Genomic DNA, 26,971 nt, shown 5'->3' with positions numbered 1-26,971 from the left:
GAAAGACAGCTACTTTGAGTAATACAGTGATCAAGGACAATTCCAAAGGATTTATGATAAAAAATGTTGTCCATCTCTAGAAAGAGAACTAAATGGAATCTGAGTGCAAATTGAAAGTCTAATTTTACATTTGGAAAAACTTAGAGGAAACGGACTAAGTGACTTGCTCGGGGTCACAACTAACAAATATCTGAGGTTGGATTTGAACTCAGTCCCTTGGCTCCAGCACTTCATTGTGCCACCTAGCTACCCCTGCTTTGAAGTAATTGTGTAACATTGATAACTCCTAAAACTAAACTCATGAATGGAGTTCCTGAGTTGGGGTTTTTGAGTAGAGGCAACCCCAATGAGTACCACTCAAACTTGGGCAACTTGATTGAGTGATCTCTGGCTTGGGGGCAATGAGGTTTCCTCTCAGGGCTTTTAGTGGCATTCAGGTAGGACTAGTGAAGGAAATGGTGGGAGAGATTTGGGAGTCTGCAAGAAGGTCAAGAGGAAAGGATTAAAAGAAAAGATGAACACCAAGATTTCACTTCAAAAAATGACAGAAAACAGTGTTGGAGAAAGAATGGAAAGATAAGCATCCTAATACGTTGTTGGTAGCAGTATATATTAATAGTCTGGAAAGGGAATTGTAATTAAATTACAATAAATAATATAAGTAAAGTGATTAAAATGTCCATACCCTTTAACCCTGTGATTCCACTGCCCATACGCTGAGAACATGATTAACAAAAAGAAAAGTTCAATGTACACTGAAAACATTTATAACACCTTTTTGGTAGCAGCAAAAACTTGAAAACAAAATAAATGCTTATGTGGGGAATGGTTAATCAACTTGTAGTATGTGAATGTAATGGTATACAGTTGAGTTACAAAAAATAACAAACATGATGAATACACAGAAGCACAGAAAGGTTTGTCTAAACTTACAACATGAATTAAACAGCCAGGGAAACAAGGACTACACAGCCCTCCCTCACTCAACTCAAAGTCAGCTGCAAGTCATGGCATCATCTTGATGTCATGGTCCTCTTCCAGAAGGAAAGGCAAACACAACAACAACAACAAAAATGTTGCAAAAGTATTAAGAACAAGGATGACCCCAAAAAAATATGAGAAGAGAGCTTCCCTGGCTTTCCAGATCCTGTGCCTGTTCATTGGCTTTCTAGAATTCCTAGAATGCTTCGTCTCCTCCCTGAGACCTCCTTGCTTCCCTGACCTCCTCCAAGACTCAGTTCAAATCTTCTATAAAAGGCCTTTCCAAGTCCCTCGACCCACCCCCATGATAGTTCCTTTCTCTGAGGTTGTATACAGTAGACATGCATATACACAGGTGCATGTTGTCTCCCCAGTAGAATGTGAGTTCCTTGAGGGTAGGGACTGGCACAGTCAGTACTAATAAATGCTTCTTACCTGCTATCCTGCCCTGGAGGTCTCTGGGAAAGCCCTTACCAATTAAAGACAGACTGCTTAAAGGCTTCAGCTACTGATATGCACAGTTTGTGATAATCCTTTTTCATTAATATTTTACCTTGCTCTGAATTGTCTGGAGGCATTGTCAGAGCTTGCTAGGACTCGGCAGTTTATCTTTAAATATGTGAACAATCTATAGTCAGTGAGTATTTATTAAGCACTATGTGCAGGTACTGTCCTAAGCAAGGAAGATAAATTAAAACCAAAAGCTATGTCTGCTCCAAAAAGCTTACACCCTAATGGTGGAGACAACTTGTAAATAATTTGGTACATGTGTGATATATTCAGGGTAATTTGAAAGGGAAAGGAACTAGCAGCTGGGGAGGGAGGGGGATTGGGTGATAAAGGTGAGAATCTTGCAGAAAAGGAGGCAGAAGTGAGGGGGCAGAGCATCCCAGGCATGGGGTATAGCTCTTGGAAAAGATGAGAGAGATGGAGTATTATATTTGGTGAACTGAAATAAGCTAGTCAGCTGAATTATAGCGCTCATACAGAACTTTAAAATGTAAGAAGACTGAAAAAGTAGCAAGGGATCAAGTTATGAAGAGCTTTAGATTCCTTAAAGAGGCCCTCATGTGCCTCTAGAAGTGCTACTGAGTAACTGGGATTTATTGGAAGGGGCAAGAGAAAGGGAGAGTTGACATGAAAAATTTTTTTTTGAAAAAAGTAGCATTTGAAGAGGGAGGGACTGGAGTGGGGAGAGAATCTCTCCCGGGGCAGGGGTGTTGTGGGAATCAAAGAGAAAGTTGTGGTGAATTGTATTGAGAATCAATTCCCAGATAGAATGATTTTCTCCCCTCAGGGAAGGTGCAGTTGAACTGGCATTCTTAAGATTAGCCACAAAAGGAAAGAAGGCCAGTGGAATGAGCATTAAATAGGTGTCCACTATGGGCCAAGCACTTTGCAAATATTATCTTGTTGCTCTGTGATATTGGTCTTTTTTTTTTTTTTTTTTTTTACAGTTGAGGAAATTGGGGCAGACAAAGGTTAAGTTACTTGCCAAAGATCACACAGCCAGTAAGCAACTTTGGTTATAATTCTTCTTTATAACGTTACTAATGTGATAATATGTTTAATACGAAGGTATATGTAGAGCCTATACCAGACTGGATGCTGTCTTGGGGAGGGGGAAGGGGAAGGAGGGGAGAAAATTTAAAACTCTAAAGCTTGTGGAAGTGAATGTTCTAAAGTAAAAATAAATTAATTAAAATTATAAAAAAGAATGCTCTGATTACGTGAGGAATTTTTAAGAATGGGAGAGACAAGGACTTGTTTGTAGGCAACTGGGAAGGAACCAGTTGATAGGGAGAAACTGAAGATGAAGAGATAGCTGAGAGGATTATGGGGGCAATATAGGGAAAAGCTGGAATGGGGTGGGAGCAAAGATGAATTCGTCCATGAGGAAGAGTTCTCTTGGGGGCTGCCTGGTGCAATAGTGATGGGGAACTCCCACGACCCACCTGGGGCTGACTTAATTAGAGCTGTTCCAACAAGATTGTGGCTTGGTCTAATGGTCCCAACTAGCTGTGCCTTTTAGGCCTTTAGGCACATTTCATAGGAGATTGTAGTGCTGGTCTTACCCCAAAGTTGTCCAATTAAATCTTACTTCTCCTGGTCCTAAATTATCTCATTGGTTCTCTTTAAAAACAAAGAGGGAACAACAACAGTCCCAGACACTTGTCCCCTTGAAGCGATTAAAGTTTTAATAAACAACAGGTTGCTAAAGAAAGAGTAACTAAAACTAACAAAGAATTTACAACTGTTCACCTTTTCCAATTTTAGATTCTGTAATATGAACCTATCCCACTCAGAGCACTATTAAGAGGAACTATGGCTATTCTCTTACAAAATGCTAAATCATTACAAAAGACACAGTGGTTATCTAAGATAACATTGTTCCTTCATCATCACAGTGTTTTCTATGCCTATCAAATCTCTTAAAAAAACACATTTGTGGTTATCAAGAGAGAGTGGTGTGGGTGAGAAGGATGAGAGAAAGGACAAAACAGTGAAGGCTGTTAGCCAATCCAAGTAACAATCCAGGTAATCCTAAGAAGCAATAGACCTCCCATTCACAGAATTTGAGAGTTGAGAAGGACCCCAGTGGCTACCTAGATCAACTCAAATGAAAAGAATTCCCATAACATAGCCAACAAGTGGGTTAGCCATAAAGGCTTATTATAGTCTTTTTGATTTGAACATCATAGAAACTACCAACAAGCACATTCTCTTTGCTCTGAAAGTGATAATCTTCAGGGTCACTAATACAGTCAGCCAGCGTGCCCTTCCTCTTTACATTATATTGAAGCAATTTTTTTTTCCATTTTATACAGAATTGGTTAACTTTCATTCAAGGCTTGATAGATTAGTACTTGTTATACTGAGATAGCCAGGGACTTGAGGACAATTGCCTAGGGCCAAAAATGAGCCCTAGAGCAACACATTTGCTCAGTCTTCAAAGATAAACTCTTGGGTCTTTGCAAAGAAAACTACCGAACTCTTTTGAACAGCCTGCAGCAGTGCAGGCTATATCTGTAAGAGAACAACCATGGTATTATCATTTAAATACTGTGTAGATACCAGATTTCACAAATTGATTAAATTCAAAATATTCCTAGTCCTTCTGAAATGCACAACCTAATCCTCCATGCTAAGGTTTCCAGGTCCTCAAAGGCTGCAGGACTATATTTACTATTCCAAAATCAAATTAGGTCTTGACATTCTGGGGGCATATACTTTAAATCCTTAGACAATCAACCAGAGGGAGAGTATTATCTCTATCAGACAAATATTTCTCCAATTCACAGACTAATCATAAAATTAAGAGCAATGAGGATCCAGTATCCTGTTACATACGCACCACACTCTAGATAGAATTCCCAAATATGAATATTGCTCTAAAATATTTTCCAAAATTACAGTGCAAGAAACTTGTAATTATAGTGTTAACATAAACATTTTTATGAACAACTAAATATATAATTAGATATATTTTGTACAACTAAACAACTAAAATATGTTTTATAAATAAAAATGTATTGCCATCAAATTAGTCATATTAGTCCAGTGGTGATTGCTTCCAGGATCAGCTTGGAACAAAGCCACAGCTTTCTTCCTGCTCCTCATAGCTATTCAAACTTTCTTTTCCATTGAGATTCCCACAACACCCCCTCAATCCGTCCTCTCAGCTAAGGACTTCTTGCCCCATATACCACCAAAAAAATTGAGGTGAATTGCCAGGAATTCCCTTTTCTGTCCTTCTGATCTTAGACAATAAACATTTATTAAGACTTGTTCCAGTGTGCTAGGCCCTGAGGATAAAAATTAAGACATTTTTAAAAAGAAAAACATGATCTGCCCTCATTTTCTAAACAAAATGCAAAGAACTGCATAAAACAAGGCATATACAAGCTAAATTGCAGGTAACTTGAGGGGAAAGGTATTAAGGGAGGATTGGGAAAGACTTCATGTGGAAGGATTTTAGCTGAGAATTGGAAGGAAGCCAAGGAGGCCAGGAAAGCCTGGAGGTGGAGATGAGGAGAGAGAGAATTCCAGGCATGAGAGATATGCTAACTAGGTGATAACCTTGGTCTACGGGTGTCATTCAACTATAAGAAACCAGGGAAAGGTGTTTCTCAGGGGTATATTTTTGATCTGTTACATCTGTAGCAAAATAGCTTGACATCTGGATTGAATACAATAACATAATTCTGTGGTTACAAGATAGTCCTGTTTTTGCAAATTTCTTCAGAGTTCAGCTTGTTCTCGTGATAGAGAAAAATAGTTTGACTGGGGCCCACTCATGAATTATTGCTAGGCATAGTGTCCTTGGGCTGGGGAGAAAACTGTCAGGGATAGTGTTTTGAAGTTAGGGAGAAATATGATCTTGGAATTAGGGTCCAAGCTCAAGCATCCAGGCACCCCATCAGAATAGGAGAGAGACTTGAAGCAAAATGATCAACCAGAAAGCTATTTCAATAGTACAGTTATGAGGTGTATCAGGTTGGTGTCTGTCACATAATCTATTAGTGGCTGAAAGTGCATGTATATGAGAGCTCTTATGAATGTAAACAAATTGGATATATAGATCAAATACAAGGGAAAAGTCAAGGATAACACTGATGGGAGCCTCGGTGACTAGAAGGATGGTGGTATGCGCAACAGTAACCATAAAAGTGGAAAGAGTAGAGGATTTAGGAGGAAAAATAATGAGACTTCACATTACCCAATAATATCCTCCATCTTCCCCTTTACTCCAGGCTTTTACAAAGAGTTGGTCTTTCTTTTTGCCAAGGCCAACTCCTCTACATCTACCTTTGATCCTGTCCTCCATCTTCTCCTGCTGATTGCTCCCATTATCATAACCTCCTTCTCTCATAACTTTAATTTCTGCCTATCTATTGGTCCCTTTCCTGCTGCCTATAAATATGGCTAATTCTCCCCTATCCTTTAAAAAATTTTAAAATATTTGTTATTCAGAAATTGACTAATATTAACAAATATTAATATTTTCGTATGCAAAGTAGGAGAGAAAGGATTGTATATAAAACTATGAGTTTCATATGAAACCATGAGTACATAATAAATTCAGTACATTTTATTTTTAAATATTTATATTGATGTTTCATTTTTACATCATTTCAGTTTCCGCTGTACATCCCTGTCTTCCCCTCCAGCGAGCTATCCCTTTTAACAAAGAATTTTTTAAAGAAAAAAATATTCACTAAACCAATCAACATATCAAAAAAAAAAACCTGACATAAGCAACATTGTTCTTTTCATCTGCATCGTTGTGATATTTGTGTATGTTGTCTTCCTGGTTCTATTTGGTTTAGTTTTCCTTAGTTTGTGTATATCTTTCCATGCTTTTGTGTTTTCATCACATTTGTGTTTTCTTTCAGCTGAGTACTATTCCATTACATTCGTGTACCACATTGGTTTAGCCATTTTCCAAATGAAGGGCATCTTCTTGACTTCCATTTTTCTGCTACCACAAAAAATGTTACTACATATTATTTTTTTTTTACTTTTTTTTTACTTCTCATGGTTTTCCCCTTTTGTTCTGTTTCTTCTTTCATAATATGACTAATATGGAGATATACTTAACATAATTATTCATGTTTTAAAAATGCGCTATAAATGTTCTGGTATATATGGAACTCTTCTGTTTGACAGTGACCTGCTCAAGGTATAGGTTGAGAAGTGAATTCTCTGGATCAAAGGATAGGGACATTTCAGTCATTTTTTTTTTTTTTGCATAATTCCAAATTACTTTTCAGTATGGTTGTATCAATATACAGTTCCACCAAAAACGCATGACTACCTCTGCCTTTGTACAACCCCTTCCAACAATAACTATTCCTGTTTTTTGTCATCTTTATCCTTCTTATACTGTAGCATTTGACACTGCTGATAACCTACTCATCCTAGAGATTCCTCTCTGCATTTTAAAACGCTGCTATCTTTTGATATTCCTCCAACCTGTATGACAGCTCCTTTTCATTTTCTTTCGCTGGATCTTTATATATGTCATACTCACTAACTGTGACTGTATCTCAAAGTTCTGTCATGAACCCTCTTCTTTTTTCTTTCTATAATCTCTCACTTGGTGATTTCATCATCTCCCATGGGTTCAATTATCATCTCTATAAATATGACTCCCAGATCAAGTTATCCAGCTCTAGTCTCTTTCCTGAACTCTAGTCTTACATCATCAATTGTCTTTATACATTTAACTATTCTGTAAGTATCTCAGTCAGTATGTACAAAATAAAAGTCAGTATCTCCCCCCATCAAGTCACCCCTCTTCTGAACTTTCCTGTTACTTCCAAAGGCATCACAATACTTTCAATCATTCAGGTTTACAACGTTGGTGTCCTCATCTTCTCATGCTCAATCACCACCATGTATCAAATCAGTTGCCAAATCATGTCATTGTTATTTCTACAACATCTCTTGTGTACGTCTCCTTCTCTACATTCCTACAGTCACCACCTTAGTTTAGGCTCTCATCACCTCTCACTTGGACTATTGTAATAGCCTCTCTACCTCAAATTTTTCCTCAATCCAATCCATCCTCCATACAGTTAGCTGCCAAAGTGATTTTCATAAAAGTGCAGATCTGACCATGTTGCCCTCCCCAACTACCTAATAAATTTCAGTGGCTCCCTGTTACTTCTAAATTCAAACATGTAACCTTGCACTGAAACGGAGATGATGTCCAAGCAGATGCTTTCCAAGTAGTCCACCAGTTAATGGTGTTTTAGAAATGGAACTTCTTGGGACAAGAAGGCGGAACATAGGATTTAAAAGTACAGAGTTCATGAGTTCATGGTCTCAAATCTGCCTTTCATCTTGGGAATATGTGGGCAGACAAGATTTCTGCGTGTTTTGCTCTCCTGATTTCCTCTCTGGAGAGAGCCTGAAACCCACAGTTACTATTGCTTCTGTTGCCTGTTTTGATGCTTTAGTACAATGAAATAAGACATTTTCTGTCTCCTTCCCTTTTCTCTTTCTTCTAAATAAGTTCTATTAATTAATTCCTCCAAGTTTGGCCCCTTCCTCTGTTCCACTAAGGGGACAGAGAGTAAAAAAAAAACACAATACATATTATAACTAGGAGTAACTGGTCCTGTTTGATATCATCCAGTAAATATTGTGCTTCAGTTGTTCAGTCCTGTCCTCCTCTACATGACCTCATTTGGGGTTTTCTTGGTAAAGTGGTTTGGCATTTCCTTCTCTAGCTCTTTTTATAGAGATAAAACTGAAGAAAACAAGGTCAAATGTCTTGCCCAGAATCATAGCAACTAGTGAGTGTCTGAGGCTGGATTTGAACTTAGGTCTATCAACTCTATCTATGCTTGGTGTCCTATACGCTGAGCCACCTAGCCTGTCTGTCCCCTTTTGCTCATTTCTTTAAAATTTTTATGGATTATTTCTCTTTACATTAAAGAAAACTGGTTCTGATTGTATGATTAATACTATAGTGAAAGAGTTTTCTGGGGAAGACTTGAATTTGGACTGAAAAAGACAATGTGCTTAGGTGCTAAGCACAGAAGAATGACAGAGGTCGTGGCACCTATTGGAAGTCACCTACTCAAGGTGCATTTAAGGGAGTGCTCCCAAACTAGCTCAAGCTGATAAGCAGAGAGAGACACTCTTCAAAGTAAATTAAAATCCTGAGAGATTAAAGACTAGGAAGGAGGATTCATTAATTGGGAACTTTACAAAGATAGTTTCCTATTCCCTGGCGTTACTACGTGCAGCAATATGTATTCTGGTATGCTCTGGCCATTTCTCCCCAAAACTGGACAGGCTGCATCCCCCTCAGGGTTCCAGTGTAACCCAAGGGGGTTTTTGAATGACTATTTCTCTACTGTCATCAGCTCAAGCTCCACCCCCTTTCCCCAGCTGTGTTTCCCCCATTTTTTGGTTCCTGCAATTAGTTCTCCAATTCCATTTAACCACTCAACACTGGGTAGCTTTTACAAATATTTACTTCTAAAAATAAAGTAAAAACACCTCCATTCCAAAACCTCAGAGCATACTCTCCCCTATAGCACAATAGTCTCTAGGGAGAGTAAGCTCAACCTAGCTCAGCTCCTACTTAGAATTGGTCCCAAGTTCATGTATGGAGGTAGTACTACTGCCAGATGACCAGTGGATTGAGTACCCCAAAGCTTATGCCTTGTTCTTCAAGGCATTAATGCTGTGTGAGCTCCAAATTGTATCTTTGGAACAACAGAGTGTCCAGGAAACCCTCTGGACCTTCCATACTCACAAAGTCATTGGCTTTGCTACACATTCACTGGTTTCAGAACTCCTCCAAGGGCGCTGAAAAAAAGAGACAGGAGCTGAAGCTAAAAGGACTTTTTGAATGCCTTTGTAGCCAATCAAAGAGACAGAGTCCTCTTACTCAGTATTTGGCCAAAATTACTGGGAACTATCTCAGAGGAACAAAGAAGAAATTACCTTTCAGGACTAGGAAGAGGGAAAGATTTCATGACAAAACAAGTGACAAACAAGAGGATCATACAAGATAAAATGAGCAATTTTGATTATTTAAAACTGAAAAGGTTTTGTACAAATAAATTAGAAAGGAAAGATAACCAGGGAAAAAATCTTTACAACAAGTTTCTCTAAGAGACCTCATATCTAAGATATGTAAGAAATTGATGCAAATGTTTAAGTCTACGGGCCATTCCCCAGTTGATAAATGGTCAAAGGACATGAACAGGCAGTTTTCAAAGGAAGAAATTAAAGTATCAACAATCATATAAAAATGCTCTAAATCATTAATCATTAGAAAAATAAAAATTAAAACAACCTGAAGGTTCTTCCTCAGACTGGATAAGATGACAACAGAGAAAAATAACAAAGGTTGGAGAAACTTTGGAAAAACAGGTACACTAGTACGCTGTTGGTATAACTGTCAATTGGTCTAGCCATTATAACTTAGAAAGTTATCATACTGTGAATAATCTTGGACTCATTTATGCTACTAGGCCTATATCCTCAAAGAATTCAAAGAAAGAGGAAAAAGATCTATATATCCAAAAATATTTATAGCAACTCTTTTTATGGTAACCCAAAATTGAATATTAAGGAGATATCTACCTATTAGGGAATGGCTAAACAAACTGGCATATGAATTTAATGAAATATTACTGTGATAAGAAATTATAAAATGGAAAATTTCAGAGAAAATTGTTAAGACCTCTGTGACAGATTAAAAACTGAAGTGAGAATATGATAAATTATAGAATGAGAACATGATAACATTACAGAGAAATATAACTTAAGATTCTAGTATTCTGATCAATTCAATGATAAACCAAGAGTCCAAAAGAGTGAAAATGAAACATATTACTCATTTCCTAACAGAGAAGTGATGAACTTAAAATGAAAAAAGAGATACATTTTTAGACATAGCTAAAAATGGGCTTTTTTCCCCCTTTTCTTCTCACTGGACTAGTCATGCAGCTATGAATAGAAGGTTTTATTTTTCAGGTTTTAAAAAAATTGCTCAATAGATATAAGGGTTGTGGGAGAGGCGAATTAGTTTTTTAAATGCCTTAAAAAACAAGAGCCTTATAAATATTATCATCTCTCCTAAACAGAACTACAGCCTCCATGTTAAAGAAAGAGTTGGACCAAAATATCAGTCACTTGATATGCATTGATGGCATAGAAAAAGAAAACTGATAAACACTCTCAGATCATATGATTAACATATCAGAACCCAAGAGAAATTTATTTGAAACAAATAGATACTACTTATGGGCAGCTAGGTGGCAGACTGGATAAAGCTTGAGGCATGGAGTTAGGAAGACCTGAGTTCAAATTTGACCTCACTTACTAATCTGTGTGACCCTGGGCAAGACACTTAACCCTACTTGCCTTAGTTTCCTCATCTGTAAAATGAGCTGGAGAAGGAAATCATAAGCCACTCTACTATCTTTGCCAAGAAAACTCCAAATGGGGTCACAAAGAGTTGAATGAGACTGACATGACTAAACAACAATCAGGCAATAATAAAGGCTGTCAGCATTGGATTTGTCAAATATAATTGAAGGTAGGGTACTTCTAGATGGAGCTTATGAAATGGCTCAGATCCAAAAAATGGAATCAAAAGGCTCTGATGGGCAAAATCTACATAAATTCAGCCAATAATATGTCAACAAAAAGCATCAAAAATTTTGCTGAATCACAAGCATTTTCATATAGGAACAGAGGGAATTATAATGGCATTTCAGGACCAGGTCACCACCTTCAGAAATTACAGATAGGTTATCCTTAAGAAGCCCTGTATGAGTGATTACATTAAATTATGCATGGAAACACTAAAAACTATGCAACCCTTTAAACCCCAGGCTACAAAAGTTTAGCACCTACTGGAACATAGCAAGACTTGACCTGATAGAATTATACTTGAACATGACTAGAATTATACATGAACCAACAGACAACAAATCGCCATACTATAAATATAGACTTCAAAATGTACTTGAGAATTCAACCAATAAACTGAAGCACTAGCACAGACTGAACTACTCCCCACTATTACCTAGATGTAATATTGAGCCATAATAATTCAAGAATGACATTTTAATAGATGTTACCATACCAATACTTACAATATCCAAGCTATGTAAAATGAATAACTTTCAAAATATAGAGACTTTAACAGAGGGAATCAAAATAATGAGGGAACAGGATGAGGTACATATAATCAGTGTCACCTATGTCTGCTACTAGAGTTGTACTAAGGATTCCTTCAGTAAGACTAGAGAAAAACATAAGTATATCCTAATACTTCATTCAAATATATAAAGCACTTATTTTATTCACTTGTCCACAGGGCATGAAATATAAAAGAATGATTGTAGGACAGTGACTTGACTGATTCAATTTTAATTCCTTCAAAAAGATAAGAATTCTTACATAACTCTCACATAATATGATAAAGTTATATTTGTGTCAAGAGACTTACTGACATCCTGAAACCAAAGTTAAAAACAGAACATATACAAAGCATTTGACACACAATATCATTCCTAAAATGCACTTTTTGAATTGTAAAATGGATTATGATAGATTTGGAAAGTGCCATATTATAAATCTGTTCAACATTAACAGAATATATGACCCATTATGATAAGGCAGTTATGGAAAGATGAACACTTCCTTGCCATAAAAAAGGAGGAAGGGTATTGATAGTAACTTTCATAGCATTGACAAATAGCTTTAAAAGTTTGACAGAAATACTTTTCGGATAAGCAGACAAATTTGGTTATTTGAAGTCCTTGATGAGGCTCTACCACACCTGCTGATAATCCCAGCAGTTTTCTGTACCTATAGTCACTGGAGTCACTGCCATATGGAGCTCAGAGGGGGAGTTCATTGCATAGGAAGGCTGTTGCAGCTGTCTACTCCTTTTCTGTCAGAATCATCTTAAGGGGACATCGTTCCACTTTCTTTTTTTGTTGTTGTTATTCTTTTAACTTATAGAGTAAATTTCTTGCTGTTTTGAAGAGTAAAGGGAAAGGTAAACTTGAAGCAAAATATCAGCCATCTTGGCAAAAGTCTAGGCTTTTGACATTCTTTGACATATATGTTTGATATAATGCTTACTAGCTTGATCCATTCAGCTATTATATGCTGAATTGCTGGAACTTTCAATATGTTTTAATAGTTCATAGAGACAATGGGACAGAATATTTTTAAATATATCTCAGAAATCTGTGACATCAGTTATCTGCATACTTCATTAAAACAAAAAAAAAAAAAACCCTTCCTTATAGAGAGCTCTTCTAGATTTCTTTGCAGGATAAAGCAAAAAAACTCTCCTTTATCATTTCACCACATACTCCATGGTACTCTTCTGACCATGTCCTCTCAGCTATAGATATCTACTCAATTATATTAGGCCTATTTCCTCTGGGAGCTAATTAAACAAAATTGAGTCAACTATGACTTTAGTTTTAAAAACAACCAAGAAGGAAGGAAGAAAGTAAGGAAAGAATGAGGGGAGAAAGGAAGGAGGGAAGGAATAGGAGGAAGAAATAGGGAAGGAAGAAGGAAAGGGAAAAAACCAAGCATTTATTAAATATTTACTATTTGTTCATTTGACACAGACACCACAGCAGTTAATAAGCATCCAAAAAAGCTGTACTTACAAGGTAACAAGTTCAATCTTAGAGGCTTCTCAGTAATTATGACTCCCAGTGGTTTATGTTTGCCTCAAACAGAGGGTCTCTCTGGCTCATGTTTGCTTTCCCTAGGGGCTTTCAATTTACTTCCTGCAAGAAAACAAGGTTACCAAGGCATTTGAACTTAATTATTGTTAAGTCATGAAAAGAACAGAAAAAGAGAATTGTTATGGGTAGCACCATTCATATTAAAAGCACCTTTCCTCTACGACAGGTCACTGTCCTTGTTACAGAGACACTTTGTCATGGTTTCCTGTGTATTGAGCATGTTTAAGTTCATCATCATCCCAGTCTGAAAGCTGTAGAACCTTCTGTTCAGAGATACTCTGAATTCTACCTGCTAAGCATAAACTGGTATGTTCCCACCACTGTTAGTTACCAGTGACTAGTAGCCCAGTTCTATTTAACTTTTTAATACCAGGTAACTTTTATAAAGGGATATTCATTTCAAGGACCTGGCAATAACAAAAATAGAAACATTCCCTCCATTTTACCAGCACATTTTCCTCTATACCCCCTTTGTGGTATAGCACTTTGGAAAGTGCTAGATTTTTACGTAGCATCGATCCCATCAAGTTTAGGTCCAAAGGCAAAACCAGTGCCTGATGAGTCCCATCTGGCTAAAGATGGGCTGGGTCCTGACAGTGCCTCCCCCTGTGCCTGTTGCACTGAAGCTGGGCTGGCTGCAAAACCTGGCATAGGCAAAGATGTCCGATTGCCAAAGGCTTACTCTCCTGACCTTTTAAAATGCACAGGTCTGAGCTACTAGATTAATTTCCACTTAAAATGACAGAAAAAACACTGAGGCAAGCAAAGAGCTAAGGCAGGTATTCATGGAGTTACGTGGAGGGGAAGTGAAGGAAATTTTCACTCCCTTTTTAAAGAACTTGACTTTTGTTTGTTTTGTTTTGACATTGGGTAGATTTTCCCCAAGTGGCCTCTACTTTTAGGCAAAAACTTCCTGGGCAGAGGAAGTAAACTAAAGCTTGTTTCCTGCCTCCTTATGTCAATGATGTATTCTGATTTCTGAGAAAAGGCTGCCCTCCTCTCCAGAAATGTATCCAGTTAGTCTGTTACTTTCCCCTCCCATATCCGGTATAATTCAAATGTGTCTTTGAAGGCTCTGATGCTGGACTTACATGGACTAGGTTTATTGTGGGAGGAGGCCCTCCCAAATAATAACTCTTTGGCCTGCTTTGCCCTAATCTGGTGTTCCCTGTGGAATATCTCTGAAAATAGCTCGATTATAGCTTGTGTCTACTTCTCCAAAGATACAGATAAAAAGAATCTCTAGCTTCCTACAAGAACTCAAAGTCAAAATGAATATCATGGGTAAGAGAAGCCTTTATTGAGTCCTAGATTTACCCCTTGTGCCGGACAGAGTATTTCACACTCATAGTGTTATATTGTGGTTGGGATTCCCCTCAAAAGGGAAATAAATTTGAGGTTGTAACAGAGGCAACCTCTCACCCATGCCAATGCTGTGACATGTCCTGCTTTCACCCCAGATATACATACAGACTTCTAGCTACCCTAAAGGCTTGAATTCCTCACCTTTCCCTCCCTCCAAGGAAAGCAAACTTGGGATTGCTAGAGTTCTAACTCCCTTCCTATTAGACTCAAAGAGTTTAAATAACTCATGATAATAGCAGAAGCCAAAGTTCAGTCTTTTGCTCCTCCATGCTACTTTTTCCAACTCCAGAAACCATTTGTGTAACCCTGTTCTCCCCAAGAGACTGCTATCATCCAGCAAATCCCCATTCTCTCAGTAGAAAGTTGGAATCCTGGGACTCTCAAGTTTGAGGTTTCTTTAAGGGCCATCTTAAGGATGGTCCTTCCTAGGAACTTCCATTTCTTTTTCTAGAAGACAGATTCCAGAATTTGCAGTTTAGGAACTCTCTTCTTGGATACTCTGGTTGAAAATATATGCAGATCCCAAGTTAGCCACTAACAGTTCCATGGTTAGAGGAGAGAACTGTTCCCTTATAGGCTTACTCTTACTTTTACTGACCTCGGATGAATTGCTGAAAAGGGGGAAAGGACAACAAAAAATCCTGGCTACAATTGGGCTCCCTTTTTATTAGTTCAAATGGGGTTTGGGGGGAAGAGGGATGCCTGACTCTGTCCCACAAAAGTCTTAGAGAACCCAATTCATCCCCAGCTGATAGATAGACAGAAAGATGACTGATAGATAGACAGTATAAGTAAGGAGAATTTTGTTATCCTTCTTAGAGTGTTTCTCAGGATCCATGGTCAGGGCAATGTCTAGTTTCCAGGTGTTAGATAATAATTCCCAGAATAGTCCCAAGGAGCCTAGATAGTAATTCCTAGAATCATAGTGATAGACAGTCCTATTGGGACTGCACCATGAGATATGGGGTTGACACAATTGATATTTACTACACTTGCATAGAATGACAATACTGCTTACATTAACCTGTGAGGCCATTGTTGGCAATATGCCTTCTTTGTCTGTTATCCTATAAAGCAAGTGGGTACTAGTCAGTGAGTGGGGAAACCAGAGAGAACCATAGGGGAATTTGTGTGTGCCTTGGCCAGCCCCCATCAAGGCTTAAGGTGATTTAGGGTAGTGCATAAGCTCTACCTGTCTCGACTGACCCCATCAAGAAGTAGGGGTAGTTGCCCCCTCTTCTTGCTGTCCCTTGTGAGAAGGATTGTTAGGGAATACTGCAGCAGATAATGCTCCCATTTTCAGCAACCCTTTTGAAAAGACTAGACTAGAATAAAATAAGATTATTAACCCCTCTGAAGGTGTCTGCCTAGGTGACCAGAATAACAGTGAACCTGTTGGATCCAGTGCCTCTCATACGTATTATCTGTGAGAGACAGACAGACAGACAGACAGACAGACAGATAGATAGATAGATAGATAGATAGATAGATAGATAAGATAATATAGATAGACAGATAGCTGGATAGATAAATCATTTATTAAGTGCTTACTTTGTTCCAGATACTGTGCTAAAAGCTATATATAAGTACAAGCAAACAAGATAGTCCTTGTTCCCAAGACCTTACATTCTAATAGGGGAAGATAAAATCTAAAGGGGAACTGGAAAGGAAGGGAGTAGGAGGTAAGAAGAGGGAAGGTAAGAAGTGTGAGGGGCCAGGCAGCCTGTATGAAGTGGAGCAGACAAGAAGGTGAGCCTGAAATAGAGACTAAGCAGCATGGCTGGGCCTTCTCAAGATGAGAAACAACCAGCTAGTTGCTAAGAAAAGTAATTTCTACTTCCACAGTATCTCCTCATCTCCACTCAAATAGTCATCACTCTAGCTCAGGTTCTTATCACCTCTAGTCTTGACTATTGTTACAGCTTCCTAATTAGGCTTCCTGTCTATGATCTTTTCTCTCTCCAATTCCTCCTCTACAGAGCTAACAAACTGATGATCCTAAAGCCCTTGTCTGTTACTTCCCTGTTTAAGAAGCCTCATTGTTTCTTTGCTGCTTCCAGAATAAAATATAAACTCTGCTTATCATTTAAGTTCTTTATAGTCCGATTCCAACTATTCTACTGAATTGATGTTAGGTTAGTGCTGCTTCATACAGCTTAGATAAAGAGAGGCTGTTGCATTATGAAAGACAACAGTCTGAGACAAAGAAACTCCTGCATTTACATGAATATACCAATCATATGCAAGTCAGGACAGAGGTGCCTTCAGGTTGGCATGGTATGTTTAACCTTGATTAGCTCATCTCTGTGAATTTACCAGTCACATTTGCCTACCCCTGCTTAGGTGTCCATTTTTCTTCTTCAATAGAGCATGAAAGACACCAAATCTGACATGCTTATTCATGTTGTACCATGGATGTCTTGGGAAAAGAATTAACCCAACATGCTGGGGATTCTCTTTGAGGTCTTTTTACATTTTGCTAGTACTTAAGTTTGCTAGCAATACTTAAGGCTATCTGTTAACTCCAGTTTCCTGTGAAGCTCACCCACATTGCAACCCTGGGCAGGAGCTCCTTCTCAAAAAGACAGCTATTCAAGTTTCCTTCTCATTGTTAGTATCAGGTGCCCATTGTCTAGGGCCCTTGGCTTTGTCTTGTACCACCAACTAGATTTTTTGGCTTAACTTCTGAACCTCTGAGATCCTATATTCTACTTTTCTGTTTTTTAGTTTCCCAACGTGAGGTCTTCTGAATTAGCTCTTCTGTTTGGATTTGAATTTGTCTCTCTGGACCTATCATGCCTTCTATTTTTTGCTTTCTTAGCTGCTCTGTCTAGATTTCATCGCTAGTCTGCTTCACTTACATTTTCTTCCCAAACTGCTAGGCCCTCTGTTCTTGCCCCTAGACCTCATTCCCCACCACAGTCTAGTAGAACTCCTTTACTGTATTCTCCCTCAGCAAGCACCATCTAAGTGTCACTTAAGATTTCTCATCCTTGAATATTCTGCTCAGCTTAGTTTTCAGAGATACAATGCAGATGGAGATGGAGCCATTAGCACGGTTTCTTCTATTAGACAATATTCCTAAGGAATTTCTGTAATCATATGTATCTCTTCAAAAGCCTTCATTGGCTCTCAAGAGCCTAAAGAATAGTCTAGATTCCTTCTTTTTCTACCTCATCTCTCCCTATGCTTCACTTTTTTCACGGCATTCAAAGATTTTATAGTCTACTGTTGGGGGAGAGTCAGAAAGGTATAATCATAACAAAAGGTAAATTGAAATAAACATCACCAATGTTGCATCTGCCCTGCCCATTCTTCACCCTCCCAGCATGGTATAAAGAGAAGAGCATTGTCTTTGGGGCCAGAAGATCAGAGTTCAAATGTTAACTGTGTCTTTGTATCTGTTTAACCTTGTGTAAATCACTTAATTTCCCTGAGTCTCAATATTCACCTCTGTAAAATGAGTGGGTGGTACTAGATGGCTTCTCAGGCCTGTTCCAGCTTTAAATCTATCATCCTATTTTTCCCTTGGAGAGCAAGGAGATCAAATCAGTCCATACTTAAAGAAATTTATTCAATGGAAGGTCAAATACTGAAGCTGAAGCTTAAATACTTTGGCCACATAATGAGAAGATGGGACTTATTGGAAAAGACCCTGATGTTGAGAAAGGTTGAAGGCAAAAGGAGGAGGCAACAGAGGATGAGATGAATGGATAGTGGATCTTGAACAGACTTCAGGTGATGCTGGAGGATAGAAGGTCCTGGCGTGCTATGGTCAATGGAGTCATGAAGAGCCAGACATGACTGAACAACAAAAAGGCCAAGAAGATCCCTTACTTCAAAGTAGAAGCATTTGATTAAAAAGTATAACAAAATAAACCACAAGAATGCTCTTCCTTTTATGCACAGGAATACATTCTTCCCATAGGTTGCCTCTTCCACCATTTGAAAGCGGGAACACATTCAGCAAACATTTATGCTGCGGAACAGGCATGACCAGGAAAATTTTTGCCTCCAGTACCATAGAGTCATTGATGTTCCCTGGTGATATTATCAGGTGGCTTTCCACTGAGTTGCCCTCTGCTTCCTACTGTTGGGAATCTCTACTGAGCTGCTCCTGCTGCAACTTTTCTAAAGTCTTCTGACTGTGTCTTCTCTCCTTTCCAGAATTATGATTATTCATCGCATTTATTATAGTTCTTAAATTGTTCACAGTCATTTTCTTTAAATGCCAGAATAATAACTAGCAGTGATATAGCATCTTAAGGTTTGCAGAGTGCTTTACAAATATCATCTTATTTTATCTTCATAATAACACTGAGGACCAGGTGCTATTACTGTCACCATTTTCAGATGAGGAAAGTGAGACAAACAGAGATTAAATGACTTGCCTGGAGTCGTACAGTTCGCATGTACGTGAGAAGGAATTTGAACCCAGGTCTTCCTCATTCAAAGCCCAGTGCTCTATCAATTGGGAAACCATTCTGATTTTGCTCAATTTACCCTGCTTTGGCTCTTCTAAATTCTCCCAAGATTTTCATAATCCAACATCATTTCTTACAGCTTAATAATTTTTATCACATTAATAGACTATAATTTGTTTGACTATTTTGTAATTGACAGAGATCCATTTTCCCCCACTTCTTTTGCTACAAAAAAAAAAAAGTGCTCCTACAAATTTTTTTGTCCTTATGAGTCTTTTCCCTTTTTCTCTGATGTCTTTGGGTATGATACTAGTAGTGCTGTCCCCAGGTCAAAGGACATACAAACTTCAATTATAAGTACTAATGCTGATTATATTCCTTCTTTTTCTGAACTTCCTTTAGAAAGGGGAAGAATACAAAGAGTATAAAAGATATGATTAACAATCATAAATATGAACATGAATGGGATACACTCATCCAAAAACCAGAGAAGAGTAGCTGAGTGGATTAAAATGTAGAATCTAACAATATTTTTTAAATTTTGTTTCATAAGAAGTCATATTACATAATATATTTTAAATGAATAAATGACCTTAATATTAAAGATCATGTTGTAAAACATTTAGAAGCATATCCTATACCTTTCACAGCTACAGTTAGGGTTTTATTATTTGTCAAACAAAGGACAGACAATTACAAAAGATAAAACTGGTCATTTTGATTTAACAATAATAATAACAATAATGTTGTTGTTGAGTTGTTTTTCATCATGTCCATCTCTCCGTGAGCCCACTTGGGGTTTTCTTGGCAGAGATACTACAGTGGTCTGCCATATCCTTCTCCAGCTTATTTTACAAATGAAGAATTGAGGCCAACAGGGTTAAATGACTTGCCTGGGCTCAGGTTAACTGGTTAAGTGTCTGAGACCAGAGGTCAGATTGGAATTCAGGCAGATGAGTCTTCCTGACTCCAGGTCCACCACTTTATCCACTGTACCACCTAGTCTCCCCCCAAAACAGTAACACCTATTATTTTACCTTAAAATAAAATAAAATATTATTAAAATATTAAAATTACTATTAAAATACTATTTTACCTTATATTCACAAAAACCCTGGAAGATATCAAAACTTTTGGGACATGGCAAAAAGCAGCCTTTCTTTTGGGGAAAACACATACTTCTAAATACTTTCACTGACAAAACAAAGAACAGATCAATGATTTAGTACAACTAAAAGTAAAAGCCAACAAATTTTTTAAAAGCCAGTTAAACAATAATTTCTTAATTACCATAGTCAATAACCTCTTCTCAGTCCTCATTGTTCTTGTTATGTTTTTGCAGCATGTTGATACCATTGTTTCCTCCTTAATAATCTCTTTTCCTTGGTATTACATGACACTGTTCTCTCCTAGATTTTCCCCTTATCTTTCAGACTGCTACTCTGTCTTCTCTGCTAATTGATTTTAAAAATGCCTATCCCTTAATTTTGGGTATCTCTAAAATTTCTTTTCCTAGTACTTTCTTCTATTTTTATATTTTTTTCCCTTGGTGATCTTAGTCACTCTCAGGGGCTCACTTATTACAGCTATGCTGATGACAAAACTCTAAATTGAATCCTAATGGCTCCTTTAAATTTCAGTACTATGTCTTGAAGAGTCTGATGGACATCTCCACTAGGGTTTCCTAACATCTCCAAAATCTCATTCCATCTAAAACTGAATTCATCACTTTTCCCCCTAAACCTGTTGTTTTCTTACTTATTTATCTGAAATATTTTTGACTTCTCACTCACCTGCATATCGATTGGATTGCTAATTCCCACTGTTCTACCTTCATAATCTTTGTCACAATTGCTATGCTGTTGGGTTTTGCTTTTAAATAAAGAGCTCTATAAAAAAATAAACCTGTTACTAGGGGCTTGGGAGCTATGATTTTGAATGTACAAGAGATCTATAGAGTACATTAAACCTAGAGTAACTTTCTGGAGACGCACAAACTTCATGTATTACTTTACAGAGGAAAATGGTGGAAAGTTATGGACCTTAAAAAAAAAAGAACCTGAAAAGTAACTGAAGTGAAAAAAGTCTGTAGAAAACATGGCTTTTCACACAGTAAGTACTTAATAAATGTTTGTTGAATAAAATTACATAAATGACATCTGTTGCTTAGCTTTCACTTCCTTATTTATGTTTTAAAAAGTTAATACTCTGTACTGTAGGCACAAGTCTGCTAGAAACAATTTCTATTAATTTATTTTTCTAAATTTAAACATTGCTCTGCCTGAGAGGTGTCCAAATGGACAGAGTCCCCTATGCCCTTTGACATGTCTTCCCGACAAGATATTTTGAAGTAATATTTAAAACAAGATTCTTGAACATAGGAAAATTTCAAGATGATAAATTATACAGTTGAGGACAAGGTAAAAACTATGATTTTTTTCTTCATCAATCAAGAACAACAGTCACTTAAATTTGGAGTTTTACTTTCGTAAAACCACTTAATCCTACTAAGACCATTCCAAATATTCTTTTTTTCTCCTTCCTCCTTCTCCCCCCTTTTCCCTCCCCTCCCCCCTCAAAATAAAGGAAAAACTGGACAAGGAAGTAATCCAGAGACTTTTTCCCTGGGGTCATCATAGTAATCCCTTCAGAGAAAGGGGAAGAACAAAGATCTTATCTAGATATGAAGAATTTCTCTTTCAAGATCTGGTTACTCTTAACTTTTTTTGTCCTGGGTTTGTTCTTGACCTTTTACACACTTTTTTAAAAGTCAAGGACTTAGTCCAAAGAGAAAGGGGGAAAAATATTAGCCTAGGGTAGTCCACAAGTTTGATTAAGTACTGATAATGTTACTTTCCTTGTTAAGTCTGATAAGGATATAAGACTAGAGAAATAGTTATTGTTTAATGTTTTGAGTTGAAAAATATGCTTCTACATCTGTAAGTTGGAGATTAGAGTGCCACTTCTAATGGCACTCTATGTCAAAGAATTTGTTTTTTTGCGAATATAAATGAATTAATAGGAAGATCTCTGACTCGTTTTCTCAAATATTTCAAAGGAGTATTTTAAGAATATAAATAAAAACCCCCATTAACCTGTGTTGATGAAATATATTAAAATGATATTGGACCTGATAATTGCTGCCACACATTCTCTCACTGCTCAGAGATTTCCATTCTCTTGGGATCTTGGTCAAATACTTTGAAACTGCCCCCTTCAACGACTTATAATTGTTAGCTTTTGCTCCTTGCATCCCATGTTAGTAACTTATACTGCTAGTATTTTAGCTTACACTTCCAAATGATCTGAAAATAGTAGGTTAGTGAAAATTCAACAAGCATTTATGAAGTACCTACTATGTGCAGGCACTGTGCTAAGCACTGAGGATATGGAAAAAGGTAGGAACAAGTCCCTGTCTCAAGGAGCACACACTGTAATGGAGGAGACAACATGCTAATAGCTATCTATGTACAAACAAGACGTGTAATACAATTCAGCTGAGATTTGAAGGAAGTCAGGAGGTGAAGATGAGGAGAGAATTTCTAGGTATGGGGACAGTCAACGAAAAATAGTTGGAAGATAGAATGTCAGTGGCTCCAGAGACCTAGAGGGGAATAAGGTGTAAAAAGATTAAAAAGATATGAGGAAGCCAGGCTACAAAGGACTTTATGTGCCAAATACTGAATTTTATATTTGATCTTGGAAGTAAATAAGGAGTCACTAGAGCTTGAGGGTATATTGGCGGGGAGGGGAAAGGTATGTGTGCTTGGGATTACAGGGTCGGAGCTGGACTTTTTAAACTTTGGTAATAGAGTTGAGGATGGGCTGGAGTAGGGAAAAACTTGAGGGAGGGAGCCCAACCAGTAAGCTTTTGAAATAGTGCAGGATTGGGTCACAAGAGCTTGCAAAGTGATGGTGGTAGAGTTGGAGAGGAAAAAAGGGCGGGATATATGCAAGAATGTTAAGAAGGTAGAATTGACAAAAGCTGCCAACTGATTGGATAGAGGGAACATCCAGTTTAAATGGTCCCACGGATTTGGAGATTTAAGACTGGAGATCAGGAAAGGTGTGTAGCTGGATAAGTAGATATGAGAATCAGCTTCAAAGAGTGGAATTGATTCCTTGAGAGCTGATTAGCTCTCTAGGTAAAAATTTAGGTAGAAAAATGGATGAAGATTCATCAAAGAAGACTGAGGAGTCCACGGACAGGTAGGAGAATCAAGAGAAAGATTTGAAAGCTGAATGGAAAATGCTGTGAAATGGGGAAAGACAAGACAGGGAGATGAATTAGAAGCCTACTGCCATAGTTTCGGAGGGAATCGATGGGATCTTGTAGGGTATGTGTGTGTGTGGGGGGGGGGGGGGGTGTGACAAAGAGAAGGATTCATATAGAAGAAATGTTAAGGGAGTAGAATGGACAGCTTGGCAGCTGAGGAGAGGATGACAATCAAGCAAATTTGTTAGTCTGAGTGACTGTGAATATAATGCTACCCTCAGAATTAAGACATGTAGTAAGAGGGGAGGTAGATAAAGAGTTCAGTTTTGGCCTTGTTGAATTTTAAAATGTCTTCCACAAATGTCCAATGGGCAGTTGGAGACAGACTAGAGGTCAGGAAAGAGGTTAGGCCTGGATTGAGAATCAAATGCATATATATATAATTGAATCCATGGGAGTGGATGAAAACACTTAGGGAAATAGTATAGCAGTAGAAGAGAGTCCCTGGGGGAACCTTGTGTTAGTGACCATGACCTGTATGAAAGGAGACTGAGGAGTGGACCAACAGAAAAGGAGGATAACTAGGTGAGATCAATCTTACAAAAACCTAGAGAAAAGGGAGTATTAAGAAGAGGTTTGTAATCTAGGAAGGCTGCAGGGCATCATTGGTAACTTTAGCCAGAAGGGATGGACTATACAGGTGGTTTTTTTTTCTTAAGAATGGAGAGATTTAGACATGGGAAGCAGTCATTGGACCGGGGAAACAAGTTAAAAAATTAGTGAGTGAGTGGGCATGATAGAAGGAGCAGTCTGTAGAAGACAGAAGGGGATCATGTACATGTAGAGGAGTTGGCCTTAGCAAGGTAGAAGCGCTACCTCTTAAATGTGTGACAGAAGGCTTTGGAATGATTAAGACATGAGAAAGAAGAACTAGGATGTTCAATAGGTAAGATTCTCAGATAAGAAGGTAGGGGAGAGGAAGTCATGAGAGGTTTGAGGAAGGATTAAAATAGAAGAGCTAGTGTGAAATACTGAACCAATTGAAGAGATGCAGAGAGATTGCCTTGGTGCAAGGAGGGCTCAGTTGAGATTAAGTAACAAATGTGTGTAGTGGTCCCAGATCAGCTTGGTTTTGTTACTTTCACCAACACCTGGTGGAAGCAGAGCAAGTTGATTGTAGAATTATCCAAGACTATGATTTGAAAATGCAAAGTCCATGACAGGATAAGGGAAAATGGCATAGAGTTGAACTGGTCCACTCAGGGACCAAGATGGAGAAGGAAGAAGCACTGCCACCATTTAGGGGTGTTCTGCTTGGGAAAGAACTGGAAGGACACTGAGGACCGATAATGAATTATTAAGTGGGAGGACAGGTGAAATGAGAATGGAGTCAGATAAAGGAGTTCTTTCAGTCTTACAGTTTTGTAACATTAGAATTATGCTTGATTTTTCCCCCTCTCCCTTCAGCCTACTTTTGTAATTGGTTGCCAAATCTATATCTTATCTGATCCCTTTTTTTCCACTCATTGCTACCATTAAGTTCAGGCCCTTATTATATATCCTTTACATGTTTTTTTAATATCAAAAGAGCTAGATAATTGTCAGATAGTCTAGCTTTTTAACCCTTATTAAGTACTAGGCACAGTGCTAAGTTCTGGGGATACAATTACAGATATCCAAAAAGACAACTCTCAGCCCTCTTGGAGCTTACATTATAATACAGGAAGACAATCCATAACAGTGAGCGGAAGCTGCAAGAGTGGTACTTGGGCATAATAGAGAACTTTGAAGTAGGAAGCATGGCTGGCCTTGATCATTCCTCAAAATGAAGGTTCTGAGAGAAATTCATCAATGGGAGAAGAGGGCTGAAGCTGTAGAAGATAATGGGAGCATGGTGGCAAACAAGTTTGAAAAAGTCCTAACTGATACAATCTTCCCTGCCATGACTGCTCCACAGATGGATAATAATGGCTCATTTTCATATGGAGCTTTATGCACATCATGCAATTTTACCTTCATATAATAAATCCATATGAGACATAGTACAGAAATTTCATCATTTTGCAGATGAGGAAATTGATTTGCTCAATATTGCAAAACAAGTCATCTGAGTCAGCTCTAATTCAAGTCTTCTGAGTTTAAATTGATTGTTATAAAGTTAATTCCCAATAATCAGTCCCTTGATAAACACTTCTTAAAGGCCTACTATGTACTAAATACTTGGGATACAAAGAAAGGTAAAAGACAGTGCCTACTCAAGGATCTCACAACCTAGAGGGGAAAACAATGTAGAAACAATTATATACAAATACTTTATATGGGATAAACTGGAAATAATTAATCAGAGGGAACGCCCTAAAATTAAGGGGGATTAGGAAAGGTTCTCTGAAAAAGATAGGATTTTGCCTGGGACTTGAAAGAAATCAGGAAGCAGAGACCAAGGAGGGATGAAATTCCAAACATGGGAGAACATTCAGTAAAAACACCCCTAGATGAGAGATGGGAGTGTCTTGTTGAAACTGCTAGGAGGCCAGTGTCACTAATTAGAGAGTGGTGGAGTAGAGAGGGTATGGTACACTAAAATTTCAGAACTAGAGGAGGTAACAATTGAATTTGAACAAGCTTGTTTCTATTACTATGTGAATAATTTCAATATAATTTTATTGCCGTGCTCTCTTTATGTAATAGTATTCATCAGTGGTGACTAAGTTAAAATAGGAACTTCTACTTCCCTAAAAAATATTGTATCTAGTACTTTCCATAAAGAGATTATTCTTGGAAATCGGTCATTGAAAAAAATTAATGAACTTAAACACCAAAAAAGTTGTTTCCATATTCACGGTATATTTTCAAAATTATTCTGCTCTTTTCTTCTGAACTTCTATTCCTTTCTGTGTATTAAATAATATTTTAATAGCTTTTTTTGGAATCACTTAGTAATAATGCCTATCATCTAACCCTCTCTATTACACTCCCCCCATTAAAAAGAGACAAAGGAAAAAAGACACTTGGAACAAGTAAGCCTAGTGAAACTAGCTGAATCCATACAATGGTCATATGATGTCCTCTTCTGCACCTTTAGTCATCTTTCTGAGGCAATTTGTAACATGTTTTATCTTCAATCTTCTGGGATACATGCTTGGTCATTGCATTAATCCTGGTACTAAAACTAACAAGTTTTTCAAAACCAATGATTTTGTCTTTGTGTAAAATGTTCCCTATGCACACAACAGTGCATACCCAAGGAGTGCATTGAATCTTTTCCTTTGTCATTTTTTACAATTAAGCAATCCATTATATTCATTTGTTCAGTCATTACTCAATTGATAGGCACCCTCTTAGATTCTAATGTAATTCTTTCCTTTTGTCTTGAATTAAGCACTGTGCTGTGGGACTGTTTAATAAATGCTTTAATCTCCCCATTCAGGATCAGGATGTTTGGTTTTGCTTAAGGCTGTTTTCTTACCAGTATTACCCTCCCAATAAATCCTTCTTAGTTTAGATTATTGTAACTGCCTCTGTCTCTGCCTCACTCTTTACCTTGCAAAGTGATTTTTGGCCTCCTCTCTTCCCCACTTATTACCTTGAGGAGAAATAAACTAGCTTTGAACACTCCAAACCACCTTTCTTTCTCAGCCTCTTTGGAAGTGACATCCTCCCAATGAGATCTTGCCCAGGTGGAGTGGCCTCTATGCATTTCCATGGTTTCGCCCAGGCAATATTCTGCCTGA

At 37.8% G+C, this 26,971-nt stretch overlaps 1 long non-coding RNA gene across 1 annotated transcript in view; it reads right to left on the bottom strand.

The window, feature by feature from the left end:
- LOC140533625 (uncharacterized) overlaps nucleotides 1-26,971 on the bottom strand; it is a 39,230-nt gene that overhangs the window by 10,458 nt on the left and 1,801 nt on the right. The window contains exon 2 of the long non-coding RNA XR_011977012.1: nucleotides 13,155-13,277. This is a non-coding gene — a long non-coding RNA (uncharacterized lncRNA). The remainder of the gene's footprint in view (nucleotides 1-13,154; nucleotides 13,278-26,971) is intronic.

The sequence above is a fragment of the Notamacropus eugenii genome, chromosome 3, assembly GCF_028372415.1.
Source record: "Notamacropus eugenii isolate mMacEug1 chromosome 3, mMacEug1.pri_v2, whole genome shotgun sequence".
Lineage (NCBI taxonomy): Eukaryota > Metazoa > Chordata > Mammalia > Diprotodontia > Macropodidae > Notamacropus > Notamacropus eugenii.
The sequence above is the reverse complement of the archived record's forward strand: the minus strand, read 5'-3'. Positions and strand labels throughout refer to the sequence as shown.